General features: G+C 39.2%; 1 non-coding gene across 1 annotated transcript; it reads right to left on the reverse strand.

Moving 5' to 3' along the window:
- Window positions 1–3,132: 3,132 nt before the first annotated feature.
- LOC130952529 (small nucleolar RNA R71) lies at window positions 3,133–3,236 on the reverse strand. Its single transcript, XR_009074709.1, has one exon. It is a non-coding gene; the product is annotated as a small nucleolar RNA R71 (small nucleolar RNA).
- Between the last annotated feature and the right edge of the window lie 11,416 nt (window positions 3,237–14,652).

Raw genomic sequence — 14,652 nt, forward strand, 5'->3', positions numbered from 1 at the left:
AGTCAAGTGGATGAATTAATTTTGATTCCTCAGGACCTAGTCTTTCCTTGGGAAAGACTAGAGTGATTGAAACTCGAATTAATTCTTGAAGAATTCCAATTTTCAGTCAACAATGAGTTTAATAACTCAAGAGTTACCAATTAATCAACCAAAGCCAAAAGGGAAGAAAATCTACTCGAATGAAAATAAATTGGATAAAGCTAAAGCATCCATAACATATAAGTCTGAAATACCTCAATTTATATTAAATAAAGAAAATCCTAACATGAATGGCTCATAAGCCAAAAAGGCAACATATGTAATACAAGCATTAAAGTATCTGAAAATAAAAGAGAAATATAAAGTAAAATGAAAATTGAACCTGATGAAGAGTTGAAATCCTAAATCCTTTAAGAGGAATCCTAATCCTAAATCCTAAGAGAGAGGAGAGAACCTCTCTCTCTAAAAACTACATCTAAAAACCTAAAATTGAATTATGATCTGATATGAATTGATGTCCTGAGTCTCTGCATGTTCCCGAACTTTAATTTGTGTTTCTGGGCCAAAAATTGGGTTGAAATGCGGCCCGGAATCTATGCCAGCGACTTCTGTAATTCTGCAGATCGCGCTCATCACATGTCCACGTCGTCCACGCGTTCGCGTCACTCAACATTTCTCGTACCACGCGTGCGCGTCATCCACGCTTTCGCGTCGTTCGTGCAGCTTCCAATCCACGCGGTTAGGTCAGGCACGCGAGCGCGTCACGGTAATTCCTTCTATTTCGCGCGGTCGCGTGAGCCATGCGACCGCGTGACTTCTCGCTGGTCATCTCCTCAATTCCTTGTGTTCCTTCCATTTTTGCATGCTTCCTCTTTATTCCTTACGCCATTCCTGCCCTATGAAGCCTGAAACACTTAACATACGGATCACGGCATCGAATGGTATGAAGGAAGATAAAATTATACAACAAAAAGGTCCTTAGGAAGCAAGTTATTAATCATAGGATATTTTTAAGAAGGAATTGTAAATACATGCAAATCATATAAATAAGTGAGCGAAAAGATTGATAAAACCACTCAATAAAACACAATATAAACCATAAAATAGTGCCACTAACGTTGAAGTTAACGTGGACTATATAGGGTTGGAACGTTAGTGAAAAAGGTGATTGCCACTAACGTTCTCGAACCTACATTCTCACTTATCGTTAACATCACTAACGCCCATGCCTAACTCACACTTTTCTGCAAGCTGAGCCCACTAAAGGTTATAACTGCTTCAACTCAAGATCTAAGGCCCACATCCAAGACTCGAAGAACTAACTAGAAGATCAAGAAGAGTAGTATATATAGGAGTAGTTTTGAACTACAGAGAAGCTGGGCACTTTGGAGAACTACCCTCTATATATTTACTTTTCTGCAGTTTCTAGTTATTTCCATGTATTCTTTTCTGCCATTTTCCATTTCCAGAGCTATGAACAACTAAACCCCTTTCATTGGGTTAGGGAGCTCTATTGTAATTTGATGGATCAACTATAGTTTTCATTCTTCTTCTTCTTTCTTTTCTTTTGATTTACTAGAAAGATTTTGATCTTAATTCAATTAGTTATTTGTCTTGGAAAAGAAACTCTCCATAATTGGATCTCCTCTGAGCCTTGGAAAAGGGATGAGGAGATCATGCTAGAAATGCTTTCTCATGTTGGACCAAATTGGGGTCTGGGCGGATATAGTGACATGTAATCCTCCCAACACTTTGATTTGGAAATACATGTGGTATAATCAGTGACCACACTTCATTTCTTCCCATGAGCAATTAAATCTAGGAATTGGGCAATTGTTCAAGCTTAGAGAGATTGGGTTGCCAAGGAATTGGAACGCAATCACTTAAGATTGCCAAGGAGATCAATAGATGCTTTGGTTGAGGAAGAGATGAAAATGAATTTGATCCGGAGAATACAACATCTCCTGAGCCCAATGAATTTCCCATTTTTGATCTCGCCCATTTTCTTTACTTTCTGCCCTTTCTTTCCATGTTCATTTCCCCATTTAAGATTCTGCACTTTATTCCTGCAATTTACTTTCCCGCCATTTAATTTCCTGCAACATCAATTACACTCTGTTTAGCTCAACTAGCATATTCTTCCAACTAAAGTTGCTTGACCAATCAATCCCTGTGAGATTCGACCTCACTCTATTGTGAGTTTTTACTTGACGACAATTCGGTATACTTGCCGAAGGAAAATTTGTTGAGAGACAAGTTCTCATGCATCAAGTTTATGGCGCCGTTGTCGAGGATTGATTTTGTATCAACAATGATTAAGTTGGAAGTTCACTAGATTGAGCATTTTTCTTTTGTTTATTTATTTTATTCACTCATTTACCTTCAGTTCATTTAGTTTCTTCCTCACCCCCATCCTTTCGTTATCTTCTTTTTTTTTTTTGAATTTACTTACAATTCTGCTCACTAACCCACTAACTGTTTGATAAATTGCACCACTCATACTAACAATCACTCTAACAAGAATAATTACTTTATTTTATCTCTTACTGTGTGCTCTGTTAGTTGTATGATAGGGAGAAGAGGCAGAGCTTCAACTTCTTTTAATTCAGAAATTGAGAGGACCCTCCATAGATCTAGGAGGGAAGCAAGAGGGAAAATAGTTGTTGGTGCTGAGGAAGAGGAAGAGTACCTTGAATCAAACATAGAGGAAAACTTGGAAAATAACCATGAAGGAGAAGCTCACAACCATGCCAGAGAAGGCCCCGCAAATTGTGCTGGGCAAGAGAGGAGAGTTCTAGGCTCTTACATCAATCCAACTCAGGAAACTGTGGAAGTAGCATCTAAAAGCCCACCATATATGCCAACAACTTTGAATTAAAACCCCAGCTCATCACCCTTGTTCAGAACAACTACTCATTTGGAGGAAGTGCCCAAGAAGACCCCAATCAACATCTAACCACCTTCCTGAAAATATGTGACACTGTGAAGTCTAATGGAGTCCATCCGGATGTCTATAGGCTGCTTTTGTTCCCTTTTTCACTCAGGGACAAAGCATCCAAGTGGCTGGAGTCCTTTCCAAAGGAGAGCTTAACAAATTGGGAAGACGTAGTGAACAAATTTTTGGCAAGATTCTACCCTCCTCAGAGAATTAACAGGCTGAGAGCTGAGGTGCAAACTTTTAGACAACAAAATGGTGAGACTCTCTATGAGGCATGGGAGAGATTCAAGGACTTAACAAGAAGATGCCCACCAGACATGTCCAATTAATAGGTTCAACTTCACATTTTCTGTGAAGGCCTTTCTTATAAGTCCAAGAAGGCTGTAGACCATTCATCAGGTGGTTCTCTAAACAAGAAGAAAACCATTGAAGAAGCCATAGATGTCATTGAGACGGTAGCTGAGAATGACTACTTCTATGCTTCTGAAAGAAGCAACACTCGAGGAGTAATGGAGCTGAACCACATAGATGCATTGCTGGCTCAAAATAAGATGATCACCAAGCAGCTAGCAGATCTTACCAAGAAGGTGGAGGAAAACCAAGTTACAGCAGTCATCATTTCATCACTAGCTCAAGAAGGAGTGAATATATGAGAAGAAGGTGACTGGGAACAAGTCAATTATGTTGGAAACTCACCTAGACAAATCCATGATCCGTACTCCAAAACTTATAACTCTGGATGGAGAAATCACCTAACTTTGGGTGGGGAAATCAGCAAGACCAAGGCCAAGACCAGAGACGATACAACCACAATCCCAACAATAATGCAACTCACCAACATACCTCATAGAGATTTTATCAACACCCACCTAACCACCCTTCTCAACCACCCAATCTCAACCCACCATCACCAACCGAAGATAGACTTTCCAAGATTGAGACTCTACTTGAAGACATATATAGAGAAGTCCAAGACAACAAGGTGTTTAAGGATGAAGTGCGAGCTAATATCAAGAACCAAGGGGAAACCATCAAGAGACTGGAGTCCCAAGTAGGGTATCTATCTCAACAGTTTCCCAAATCCACTGATGGTTTTCCCAGTGACACAGAGAAGAACCCAAGAGGAGAAGCAAAGAAAGTAAGGTGGGAAGAATGCAAGATGATCACCACAAGTGATGAGAGGAGTGTGGAGGAAGTAGACACACAAACAGAACATCTCTAAGACAGTCTAAAGGAAAATCATGAAGAAAGAAGCCATGCACCCCAACCCACACACAGGGAGGAGCTAAAGAAAAGGGAGATCCTGAACCCATATGCACCCTTCCCCCAAAGGCTCAAGGGTGGTGTAATAGGAAGAATGTATTCAAGGTTCCTCGACATGTTTGCATCTCTTGATGTAAATATACCATTCATTAAAGCCCTTCAGCAAATACCCTCCTATATCAAATACATAAAGGGACTTCTAGCCAAAAAGAGTTCATTGAAAGGTGGACAAACAATAAAGATGAACAGGGAATGCAGTGCCTTCATTCAAATAGAGCCACCTACAAAGAAGAAGGATCCAGGGAGTTTTCACATTCCCTGTGCTATAGGAGAGACAATGATTGATAAAGGGCTCTGTGATCTGGGAGCAAGTATCAACCTAATGCCTCTATCCCTCATGAAAAAGCTTTAAATCAATGAGCTAACACCCACAGACGTAATCATCAAACTGGTTGACAAAACCCAAAAACAGGCAATAGGAGTGGTTGAGAATGTGTTAGTGAAGGTTGGGAACTACTTCCTTCCCACAGACTTTGTTATCCTAAAAATGGAAGAGAATCCCAGTCACCCCATCATTCTGGGAAGGCCATTCTTAGCCACAGCTAGAGCACTTATAGATGTGGAGCGAGGAGAGCTAGTATTGAGAATACATGATGAGCAGCTCACCTTCAATGTTTTTAAACCCTCACAAGAAGCAGATCATGATAACAAAGAGCCAAAGGAAGAGCATAAGAAAGAGCTGATGGAAGAGCCAAACAAGGGAGCACAAGCACCACACCTGAGAACTCCTATGGTTAACAACCAATGTGATCAGAAGGAGCAACAGCCAAGTGTAACCCAAAAGGAACCAGACCCACCAGAGTCATATGAGACAAGCAACAAAACTTTCCTCAAAGGGAAAACCACAAGTAGCAAAGTGACATCAAAGGACACAAGAAAAAAAGCCCCAAGGGGATGGAAAAACAAGAAAATTCCTACAGAAGATTTCTCTCCAGGAGATGAAGTGGTCTCTGCCTACTTTCCATCTATACCACCTCATCTCTCCATCATTCCATCTTAGCTGCCTCCAGTATACACCATCAACAAAATCTTGTCCTTAGAACATGTGGAACTTCTTAACAAAGCCAATGGAAACAGGTTCACTGCAAGGGGAGAAGATTTGAAGCACTATCAACCACCCTAACAAAGGCCAAACGTCAAGCTAATGACGCTAAAGAAGCACTTCATGGAGGTAACCCATATTCTATACCCTCTCTCTTTAATCTCTAATAGTAGTAATAAAGCAAAGTTCATGGATTCTAAATCAACCTCGACAAGCAATATAAGAATCCCTACATGCAGCATATAGTACATGATAAGTTTGGTGTTCAAGGCACACCAAGAGGGTTTGAACACACTCAATGGTATGAGATTCTTTTTGAATCTTGTTACACCATATGATCACAAACAAGTTTGGTGTTACTAACGATTGCATGCATGGGTAATTGAGTGGTCGATTGATTTATATTCATGAAAAGCATTTAGTTATTTCAAAAACAAAAGAAAAAGATTTTAATAGTAGCTATTTCACACTTTAATTCTTCCAACCAAAAATTTAATTAACCATTTTGCATTCCTTTTGTCTTGTACAGGAAATCAAGAAGGGTATTGGTGGTACTTGATAGGACAATTAAAGAAGGGAGATTTGGCCACTATACCAAAGAGACTACACACTTGTCTTCAAGGGGAGTATCTTTGGAAGTGTTGCCATGCAACATTGGGAGTTGGATAGCCTTGGAGACCGAGCCAAGACCCTCATAAAAGGGGTGATCTTCGTGCTCATCCAATGGCAAACCCCAACCGTCTAACATTAAAACAACACTATCAATCTACACCTTTCAAACACCCATCATCCCTTTATATAAATGATCCCCATTCTACAACCTCTCCGTACACACTTGCTATTCTCATTCATCTCCCTTCCTTCTCTCGAACACACACACTTCATCCTCCACCAAAAAGTTCCATACACACCCTCCTAGCCACATCTTGTGAGCCACAAACATACCAACCATCACTCATGGCTTCATCTAGCTCTAAAAGGAGAAGAGGGAAGGAGCCTATGGAGCAACCTCCTTCTGATGCTAGGAGATTCAAGACCGCCTTCCATGAGCTCCAATATGAACGGATAAAAAATAAGAAAATCTTGCCAGAATTGACATTCCAATTCAATGAGGATAAGTGCCCAAAGATCAGAGAGAAGATTGCACAGAGGGGTTGGCAAAAGCTCACCAACCCAGAGTCAAAGATAAATGCAAACCTTATCAAGAAGTTCTATACAAATGCGGCTTGAGAAGACAGTACTAGGGCCCCCACCTTCAAAAGTTACGTAAGAGGAACAGAGGTGGACTTCAGCCCCAATGCTATAACAAAGACTCTTCAGCTGAAATCGCCACATTTCAATGAACTCAGTTATCAAGTAAGAATAAGCAATGCCCCAGACGAAGATGAACCTGAAGAAATCGTGAATGATATGTGTGTTATAGGGTCTGATTGGGAAAGGTACTCAGACAAGAGGCCGCGGTTCATTAGGAGATGAGACCTCATCCCGAAAGCCAAGGGATGGTTTGAGCTCGTAAGGTGTAACAACCCTAATTTTCGAGTCCGCGAGATCTTTTCTAAAGGCACGGAATTCTCCGGAAGATCAGTAAAGGGAACACCTCTGTTATATCATCAAGCATCTCAATCCTCATTATCATTATGTCATCCTTAAGCTAGAACCTCCTTTGGGGCAAGCTTGATAATGCAATCGCGAAGAACCTAGTTTTTGAACCGTATCGGTTGGCAGTTTTGATTCTGATTTTCGTAAATAGTCTCTATTTGACGAACCGGACTCGATTCATGAGAGGAGAGAGATAATAGTATAATATTATCATTATATTAGTATTAGAAGATGATTGAATGATATTATAAGGTTACCTAGTCTGTTTTAGTTAAAAACAGAAAATCGGTTTAACCGGGTTTACAGTTTACTGGTGCAGCTTAGCACCAGCACTCTCTGATGACTTTAGCAATGCTAAGGCCTCATTATACATGTTCTATTATCATAATAAATATGTTACTAGTGTCATTTATGCTAGTAGCTCAGAAAATAATTTTTAGAGATGTTTTTACGAGTGTTCCGATACACCTAGTTTTAGTAGTTGTACACCAGAGATATTTTAATATTATTTTAATCCACCTCCAAGCCAACCAATCACAGCTCACCCTACACCCCCAAAACCCCCAAGGCTGCCTCATTTGCTCATTGTGGCCAAAAATCACCAAGAGAAAAAGGAGAGAAAGTTCTTGGTTCATAAATCTTCAAAGCTTGATTTCTTTTGAACTAAAACTGAAATCAAAATTCCGATTTCACCAAAATGATCCTCTCTTCTTCCTCTACATAACCATATAACATATCAAGGCTGGAAATAAGGTGAGATGGCTGTCTCCCTCCCTTTTCAATTCGGTTTTCAAGGAAAACCATGTAAACATGTGTTTTCTTGATGTTTTTCCTTAGGAATCATGCTTAACTTGACTTGAGGGCCAAGAAACGTGAATTTCCAGAAACTCTAAGGTGATATATCTCTTCCTAACATGCTGAGTGAGATTTGGTCAGTTGAGAGTTTTTGGATTTAAAGTTGTTCTTGATGTGATTTAGGAGGAAAAAGTGCTTAAGGACCACCTGAAAGTTTAACCGAATTAGGAGCAGCAAAACCAGGTAGGGTTTGACGAATTTAATCTTGATTGATTGTGTTTGAGTGGTGTGATTATGATATGATTTGGCTGTGCTTGAAATTGATTGCTTATATGAGTTATTCTTGGTGAAAGTTTGTTGAAATTTTGATGAAATTTGATGAAATTCAAGCTTTAAAGTTCATGTTCTTGGGCAGCTGGGAAAACGAAACCCTAAGCTTAAATTAAGGGTCAATTTGTGTTGAAATCATGTAGAAAATATGGGGTTTTAGTGGCTGCTAATTTATTATGAATTTTGGTAAAAATCGATTGCTGAAAAGATTGAAAAACGGGTAAAAACAGAGAAAGAATCTGAAGAATTTATGAAGAACACGAAGAACACTTTGAGTGTGGTGAAGAACAATGAAGAACACCTTTTAGATCTTAGAAAGGGCAAGGAAGTAAATATTTTGGTGTTTGAGGGGTTATTTGGTAATTTCTGAAAGTTAGGGTGGTAAAAGTAGAAATATTAAAAGTTACGGGTGGTAAGAAGTGAATTTTAAAGGTTAAAAGTAAAAGTGAGTTAATTTTCGAAAATTTAATAATAAAATAATAAATAATAATAAAATATTAAATAATAATATTTAATTAAAAATAATATTTTAATAAAAATAATAAAATAATGCAGAAAAGGCAGTTTTCTGTAAAAGCTTTAGAAAGACAACTTTAAGTACAGAATCTCATAATTACCTTCATAAAACACTTAGGGAGTGGTAATAACATGTTAGACAGGAAAAGATAAAGAAAAGATAAAAGTTAAAGAAAAGATAAAAATCGGAGAAAAAGTCTGTAACGTTTTAACGACAGAAAAATAGACAGAGACTAGAGAACGAACTAGGGCAACATAGTTAGACCTTGAGTTCCGACTAGGATTAGGTATTATATGAAAAGTTAAAATGTTTCAGTATAGACTTAATGAACCTATACTTGGGACAGGCTAACTATTCATACCGAAGTTTACATAAGCTTTAAATACATATGTTAAGCAGAGAAACACAGAGAACAGAGTAATCAGAGCAGAGTAGAGAAACACAGAAAACAGAGTAACCAGAGTAAAGTAAAGAGATAAAGAGAAAAGGAGTAATATAGATACATATGAAAAGAGTAATTAGAGAAGAGAAAAGAGATACAGAGAACAGAGTAATTAAAACAGAGTAAAGAGATACAGAGAAAAGGGCAACCAGAACAGAGTAAAGAGATTTATTATATATTAGTTGCTTGATGCAACCCAGAGCTATATTTAATATATATTAGTTGCTTGATGCAACCCAGAGCTATATTTAATATATATTAGTTGCTTAATGCAACCCAGAGCTTCTGTAGGGAAACTAAGTTACCTACAGCTATTTTCCGCTTCCCCAGAGCAAAGCAGAGTATATATATATATTTTCCTGCAGTAAGCAGAGGCTGTCTCAAATGAGCGGCTATTATTATATGCGCATTTATTTAGGAACGGAAAATCGTATCCGGGAAATCGGGATTACTCGTGACCGGATAAATGTCGGGATTGCGGGCAGCCAACCGACACATGAGCTCATGGCCTGTACTAGGGCTAGACATGCATCATTCTTGTCTGCGCATCACTCTCTGTTGCTTTTCTTCTTGTGTGTGACTATTTCTTTATGTTTGTCTGCTTGAGTGCTAGGTGTGTGCTTTATTTCCTTGTGTTCTTCTGTTTGTGTTCTGTTGTCTCTACTTTTTATTTCTATCTTTATCTTCTGTTTACTGCTTCGCTATATTATGTTATTCGTCTGCTAATCGACCCCAAATAAATGAACGTAACTAATAACCCCGACCCTACTAAGAACTCCCCAGTTCTTACCCCTTCTCTCTCCCTTCCCCCTTCAGATGGAAGCAAGAGTTTCCTTCCGTAGTTCGCTGACGACCGTTTGCAAAAAGGATTCCGCTCTAGGTAGTCTTCTGAGTCTAGGGTGAATCCCATTCTCTGTTTATATGTATATACTGTGAGGCCAGCCAACGTCTGCACCCTGCTTATCTACAAACTTTATCCTAAGTCCTCCGTACGATGTTGCTATTATGTGGCCACTCGATGAAGTAATTGAGAGACGCTCTTTGATGACATATGATCGTGTAGAGGACCAGTAGACGACCTCCCACCTTTTGATGTCGATCCACCTGACTTGAGTTTTGAAGACTTAGAACGTACTTTCCCTCGCTTTAGTAGTTTAGAGGGACTAGGTAAGTATAGAGTCTAGGCTAGCCTGGGTGCCAGCTTAGGGACCTCTTGAACAGGTCAGGACCTGGGATGTTGTATGTATATATATGTATATAGTTATTTCTAGCTATATCTAGGGATGTTCTAACTAACAGTCTATATTCTAATAAAGGCTGAATCACCGAATGTTGTCAACTACTTGTGATGTGTTTATGTGTGGTTGTTTGTAACTGTTTTATATATTATTAGTTGTGAATTGATTATGAATGATACTGTTTGTTAATCCAAATGTTTTCAAAAAAAAGTACCTCGTAAAATAACTACGTTTTTAACAACGAATCAGGCTCATGTGATAAATAATAGATAATAATTAGGAAGACAAGTTGGTAGCGCTCAGTTTCTAGTATGATCATGACATACAAGAAATTGGGTCATTACATAAGGAGGTCTATCCTTCCAGCTGCAAACAATTCTGAGGTCAATATTGCTCGAGCTACCATGGTACATTGCTTAGTAAAGGGTGGAAGCATCAATGTGCATGAAATTATAGCTGAAGGGATCCAGGATTCAGCCGAGAAGAATGATCCGGGTGCTAGACTTTGGTACCCCAGCACCATCCTGAGACTATGCATGAAAGCCAATGTGGTATTCGAAGACAACAATCCACAATGGGTAAATCCTGGGAGATTAGTCACGCTCCAACGCATAAACTATGTGACACCCGCTCAACAGCAAAGGAGGCCTCAGATAAGGAAAAGAACTGCACAAGAAGAGCCCCACCAAGAAGAACCTCACCAAGAAGAACCCCAATAAACAGGGTACCAGCAAGAAGTACAATATGATCCAACCAATATAAATCTGTTTCACATCAAGGAAGCCATTGAGTATATGGCAAGTAGCTATATGAAGGGACAAGAACAACAACTACATGTCCAAGCTCAAATGATGAATTAGAACGAGTGGAATGAGAAAGGGCCGAAAAGAGTCATGAATCAGTGAGGAAGGCATTGGAAGATTGGAAAATAGCCAGAATAAATCGGATGAAAGGAAGCACAAGTGGACATAAAGAATACAAGGAAGCAGAAGAACATAGGCATCCCCATGAGTAAAAGGTGGTGGAGTTCCCTCTTTGTTTTATCTTTTTCAAAGCTTTCAATAAGAAAAATTATGTATGAAATAGAACATGCTTCCATGGTAGCTTAGGATTTTTAATTCTTCCTTTAGAGTTTCCATTGCTTAGGTTTATGTTTACTAGTCTAATGTCCCTTCTGCATTTTCACCTTTCTTACTTGTATGCTTTTCCTTTAAACCAATCAAAAAGAAAATGTTATGAAAAGAACAAGAGTGGAGTTATCTTGTGAAGTGAATTTTGAATGTTTGTGGTAGGGTGATTAATTAGCTAAGTTGGTTCACCAACAAGGTAGGAAGGTAACTATCTATCCTGAATCCTATGCTTGAAACACATCCTATGAGACTAACCAAATAATGAAATCCCAATAAGAAAAGAGAAAAGAGCAATAAAAGTGAAAAAGAAAGAAAAACAATGAGAAATAATGCTAGGTATCAAGGGCTTGAATATTGAGGCATGTGTCTGTGGTGTTCATGTGCAAAGGATATGCTTAGATGAATAAGCTCTGAGGGGTGCCTCATCCCTTGGTAACTTGGGTTAACTAATTCGGGATTATCAGCTGAAAATCCACTATCAAGAGCAACCTTTGCTACAGAGCACTTAGCAACCCAAAGAGGTGCTGGACACCAAGGTCTCAAGAAAGAAAAATAACAAACCATGTGCCTGTGGTGTGTATGTTTGGGGGAAAGAGACTTGAGGGAGTAAGTCCTTAGGGGTGCCTTAACACCTAGCACCTTGAACCAACTGGTTCGGGAGTGTTGGCTGAAAGCTTATCTTAAAGAGTCGCCCTCTTACAAAGCACTTAGCCAAAAAAAAAGGGGATGCAATAAATCCTGAAAGGAAAAGGAAGATCAATAATTAGGAAGTCTCAAAGGATGCAATCAAACAAGTGTTCAAGGGCATGATAAAGGCCTGAAACCCAGTAAAGGAATGAACCTAAGTTGCTATGCATGAAACCCCATAAACCAGGAATTTGACTTCTATTATAATTATTTGTTCATCTTGTTCTTTCATTCATTCTTCCTAGATTTCAGTACTTGCTTAGGGACAAGCAAGCTTTAATTTGGTGTTGTGATGCCAGGGCATCTAGGCCAGTTTCACTGACCTTTTCTTTACTGTTTTAAGGTAATTTCATGCATTTTCTTAGTGGATAAGGCAAGTTTTGGATGAAAATACACTTACACCTTGATTCAAGCAACTATTGTGAATTTTACATGATTTCATAAGGATTTTGCAAGGATTGAATGACAAATTGATGATGCATAATCTCATGACTTGGGCTAGAGCTTTGATGCACTTTATTTTCTTGATTTCAGAACAAAGAAAGCAAGGAAGAACCACGTTAGTAGCCACGTTAATCTAATTAACGTGACCACTAACGTGGAATGGGAATGAGCTTGCAACGTTAATGAGAAAGGTGGTCGACAATAACGCCTGTGTAGCCATCATAAGCCCACGTTAATTGCTACGTTAACTACATTAACGTGGTAGTTAATGTGGAGATAAAGAGAGCTCCAGCATTAGTGGTAAACGTGAACACCACTAACGCTACAAAGTGGCAATTGGCCACGTTAAGAGTCACGTTAACCTAGTTAATGTGAACTCTAACGTGGAAGGGAAGACAATGCCAACGTTAGTAACATTCACCTTTGTCACTAACATTGGATCAAGCTAGCATTTCCCACGTTAGTGGTCACGTTAAGACCACTAATGTGAAAGTTAACGTGGAGCTGAGATTGATGAGCTAACGTTAGTGACACTCACCTTTGTCACTAACGTTGGAGATGGCATTCACTACCACGTTAGTGGCCACGTTAACCTAGTTAACGTGAACTCTAACATGGGGAAGAGGGGCATTTGGAGCGTTAGTGACCAAGGTAAGTGTCACTAACGCTCTCGAAGATAGGCATGCCCACGTTAAGAGTCACGTTAGTTATACTAACGTGAACTCTAACGTAGGGAAAGAGGGGCACAAGGCAACGTTATTGGAAAAGGTGATTCCCAATAACGCTTGTGAAGGATCATAAGGCAATGTTAGTGGTCACGTTAGTGCCACTAACATTGAAGTTAACGTGGACAATATGGGGTTGGAACGTTAGTGAAAAAGGTGATTGCCACTAACGTTCTCGAACCCACATTCTCACTTAACGTTAACATCACTAACGCCCATGCCTAACTCACACTTTTCTGTAAGCTGAGCCCACTAAAGATTATAACTGCTTCAACTCAAAATCTAAGGCCCACATCCAAGACTCGAAGAACTCACTAGAAGAACAAGAAGAGTTGTATATATAGGAGTAGTTTTGAACTATAGAGAAGCTGGGCACTTTGGAGAACTACCCTCTGTATATTTACTTTTCTGCATTTTCTAGTTATTTCCATGTATTCTTTTCTGTCATTTTCCATTTCCAGAGCTATGAACAACTAAACCTCTTTCATTGGGTTAGGGAGCTCTGTTGTAATTTGATGGATCAACTATAGTTTTCATTCTTCTTCTTCTTTCTTCTCTTTTGATTTACTAGAAAGCTTTCGATCTTAAATCAATTGGTTAGTTGTCTTGGAAAAGAAACTCTCCATAATTGGATCTCCTCTGAGCCTTGGAAAAGGGATGAGGAGATCATGCTAGAAATGCTTTCTCATGTTGGACCAAATTGGGGTCTGGGCAGATATAGTGACATGTAATCCTCCCAACACTTTGATTTGGAAATACATGTGGTATAATCAGTGACCACACTTCATCTCTTCCCATGAGCAATTAAATCAAGGAATTGGGCAATTGTTCAAGCTTAGAGAGATTGGGTTGCCAAGGAATTGGAACCCAATCACTTAAGATTGCCAAGGAGATCAATAGATGCTTTGATTGAGAAAAAGATGAAAATGAATTTGATCCAGGGAATACAACATCTCTTGAGCCCAATGAATTCCCCATTTCTGATCTCACCCATTCTCTTTACTTGTTGCCATTTATTTCCATGTTCATCTCCCCATTTTCCCATTTAAGATTCTGCACTTTATTCCTGTAATTTACTTTCCCGCCATTTAATTTTCTGCAACATCAATTACACTCTGTTTAGCTCAACTAGCATATTCTTCCAACTAAAGTTGCTTGACCAATCAATCCATGTGGGATTCGACCTCACCCTATTGTGAGTTTTTACTTGACGACAATTCGGTATACTTGCCGAAGGAAAATTTGTTGAGAGATAAGTTCTCATGCATCAAATGGGGTTGGCAAGAACTTCCCAACCTCTTCTTCGGATCTCTTGTCGGATCTCCGGATATTCGCCCTTTTTGAGCCTAAAAGGGACCTCAGTGATCACCTTCTTCTTGGCCACAACTTCATTGAAGTGGTCTTGATGGACCTTTGAGATGAATCTCTCCATCTCTCATGATTCAGAGGTGGAGGCAGTTGCC

This window comes from Arachis stenosperma, chromosome 9, assembly GCF_014773155.1.
Source record: "Arachis stenosperma cultivar V10309 chromosome 9, arast.V10309.gnm1.PFL2, whole genome shotgun sequence".
Taxonomy (NCBI): domain Eukaryota; kingdom Viridiplantae; phylum Streptophyta; class Magnoliopsida; order Fabales; family Fabaceae; genus Arachis; species Arachis stenosperma.